Source organism: Rhipicephalus microplus, chromosome X (genome assembly GCF_043290135.1).
Source record: "Rhipicephalus microplus isolate Deutch F79 chromosome X, USDA_Rmic, whole genome shotgun sequence".
Lineage (NCBI taxonomy): Eukaryota > Metazoa > Arthropoda > Arachnida > Ixodida > Ixodidae > Rhipicephalus > Rhipicephalus microplus.
Window position 1 is genome coordinate 162,823,988 of NC_134710.1, and position 3,402 is coordinate 162,827,389.

Below are 3,402 nucleotides of genomic sequence, written 5' to 3' on the forward strand. Positions count from 1 at the left end.
GCGCTTATATAGCGGGAGGAGGAAGCGTCCGCTCCTCCAGCCGGGAACTGACCTAGAGAAAACTGTAACAGAAAGGGAAAGAGCCGGCGTGCCGAAATAGAAGGCACCGAACACACCGGGTGTGCCCGCACGTCACTCCGCTCTCGCGTGTGCATGCGCGCGGAAGAAGAGACCGGTGCGTGTTTGTGTGTACGAGAGAGTCTTTCGGCACTGCTTCTGCTCATCATGACTGCGGCGGCTCACTTGCAGGGCAGGCGCTTAATTGCCGCGTTAGTAGGAGGAAGGGACAGGGGCTGCACTCTTCCCCGTCCATACCCTTCTTGTCACTCTTCGCTTGTCATTTTGTAAAACATGGCTCTCTCTCTCTCTCTCCTCCTTGAGCTTCGCTCGCGGAACAGAGACGCGCTGCCCGCAGCCCCACTTCTCGATATACTGTTATGCCGGAAAGCACGCGTTGCTTTCGGGCTCACCCTCTCTCTAACGCAAAACCGGAGTTCTTGTTAGCGTCCGGGTTCCGCATTCTTACAGAGGCGCGAATTTTCTTTGCAAGCCCGACCCAAGCTCGCGAATAATCGAAAAGATTCAGGAAAACCTTTTTGTTTCTGCACAGCAAAGACAAGAATAGAGTCGATCAAGTGCCTTTCAACTTAACGTGTTTAGTTTTTTATCCACCTGCAAGGGCTTCGCGCAATCACGCACTTCCATACAGTATGTTCCTTATGCAACTATGTAGCATTACACTTGTTGGAGATCATTAGACTCATTACTAATATTTCATGGTTTGTATTTCGAAGCTAAAGACAAATTGCAGTACAGACGACTGAAAAGCTTACATAATTACGTCAACTTGTTGATAAGGCCAATTTTGAAAGAAACATGGCTACTATCATATAAATGCCTTATAGCACCCATGTAGCACTGTAGTGGTGGGACTACGTTAATATCAACACCCGTTTGTTTATTAAATAACCTCTAATCATCTGCTAAGTGTTCTGCATTTCGTCATCGGTGAACAATGGCTGCATGGCTGCATTAGTCCTGTAATAAAGCAAGTCGTCGTGCTCCTGCGTGCTGGAGTTGTCCTGCCATGCTGGAGTTGTCCAGCAGGCTTCGGTGTCTTTCTTTAAAGAAGATTGTCGCTCGCTCTGAAGGAGTTGCAGCTTTATGCTATATTGTGCGAAAGTACATGTTGTCTGCCAAACAACTGATATGAGTGAAAAGTCGCGCGAGGCCTGCCTTGTTTTATCGACGCGCGATGCGGCCAGAGGCAGGCTGAAGCGCCACGTTTCCAAAGCAGTGCATGTATGGCGAGAGAAGCTTGCTGGGATAAAAGGATTAGTCGCTGTAGAAGCAGGTCGCACAATACAGAGGCGACCGAGAAGGGGCTAAACACTACCGGGGAAACGACAACTTGTGGAGCAAAACATGTGTGATGACGACAGGCTCCGCGAGACTCTGCAACGGCGGAGCACACTGAAGGCGAAAACGCAAGCTCTGTGGGCCAACCCGTGCCGTATCATTTGTACGCATATTTGTTAACTTACATGTACAATACTATAAAGTGTCTCACCATTACGGTAGCAGTTTGATTTGTTAATTTACTTATGGCTAAAGGAAAGCAACACACAGAGAGGGAGAAATAGCTGTAGTAATTCTCATGCATAAGGGGAGATATCATTACAAAGTTCCTGCAATACAAGGAACAATTGCTCTAGTTTAGTGATTGGTTTCACATACTAGATAGATGAGCTCTCCCACCAAGCACGTTTCTTGCTTTTTGACTTCACCCTGAAAACCGAAGATGCACAATAACCAACCTATTCCATTTGGTATCTATTTGAAGATGTTAGGATAGTTGGCTATATCGCATCCCACCTACTTACGTTTCACGTTCAAATAAAAATAAAAGCCACAGCTTCGACGCAAAGGCAAAGCAATGAACGCGATAGCAAAAATTTAAACGTCACGCGAAGAATGGCAAGGACAGTATGGATAGAATGGAGACGTGCCACGCGTTGCTCAAGCAGAAATAAGGCACACAACGTAATCACAGGTACAGATGATTGCAAATAAGTGTCCCAGTTGTTACTTCGCTGTGTCTGAAAAGCACGCCCTTTTCGTAAACGAAGACTGTGTTGCGAGTGCAAGGACCTTTGTACGCCCGGTAACTACAACAGAATAGTTTCGTTGAAGCCCAAGGCGTACGATTCTCCCCATCACGAGATAAGCGCACGCACGAGTGAGCGTCTACCCCCTCCCCTACGCGGGGAAAAGTATGCGTAGGAGATGAACGCATCAGCATGCGTCACAGTGTCGTGATGATCTGGCGACACGCACTCATTGCAGTATCTCGCTCGCAATGCATGTTCAAGTGATGCTTAACACGGTAGTTTTCCAGAAATCCCCATCGGCAGCTGTAAGTGGCATGTATAAATAGCTGGGCGTTTCAATGACAAATGAAGTGCTCCTTTGTGGCTCTGTGGCTAGTGCTACGCATTCACACGCAAGAGGTCGGACGTTCGTTTCCGAGCGCTGAAGTCCTTCTCTGCACTAGTTTTCTTTATTGCGTTTTCCTATATATATATATATATATATATATATATATATATATATATACATATACGGTGAATGACGGCGGTCACTAACGTCGACGTCGACGCTGACCGAAAAATGCAGCCGAGAGTGTCCATATAATTGATATCGCAATAAAAAAGAGATAGAATAAAGGTAAAGCGTATGGAAACAAAGAAGCATGAAGACGATGGCGTTGAAAGGGAGTCATTGGCGTCATTTGAATATCTCCTCGTTACTGAGCTCCAGTTTTTTATTCTTTTTATTGCAATAAAAAATTACAATCTGTTGCGTGAATGTTTGCCACACATCTCAAACGGCCCATGCCATTTGACTGATAAGTTGTGAGATATTACGTAGAGGAGCGGTTTTCGACATTCGGTCCAGGCAAGTACAGAGAGTAATAATCATTGAGATATCCTTTTGAATGCAGAGAGGAAATAACGTGAAATATTTTGATGCGACCACGCAGAGTGCTAGGACAGTATAATTATTGCACAAAGGCAAAACTAATAACAATGAAAGTGGGAATAAGAGTCCAATTTTTAAGATCTTCTAGAAAAACTTGCCATTTTGATTTATTTTTTATTGTGCATAAGAATGTCAAAGCTGGCTGAAATGGTACATGGGAAAATAGAAGCGAGAAAGAAGTACAGCAGAAGACAGGGATGTCAAGAGACTCTGACCAGTTTGCTACACTGAACATGGGGAGGGGAATAAGTGAGTAAAAGAGAGAGACAGTGAATGAAAACGCATCGGTGCGCACATTTCCCAACACAATAAGCACACAGTGCAGCGTGTCTACAGTGAATCTCTTTATTCCGTTGTCTT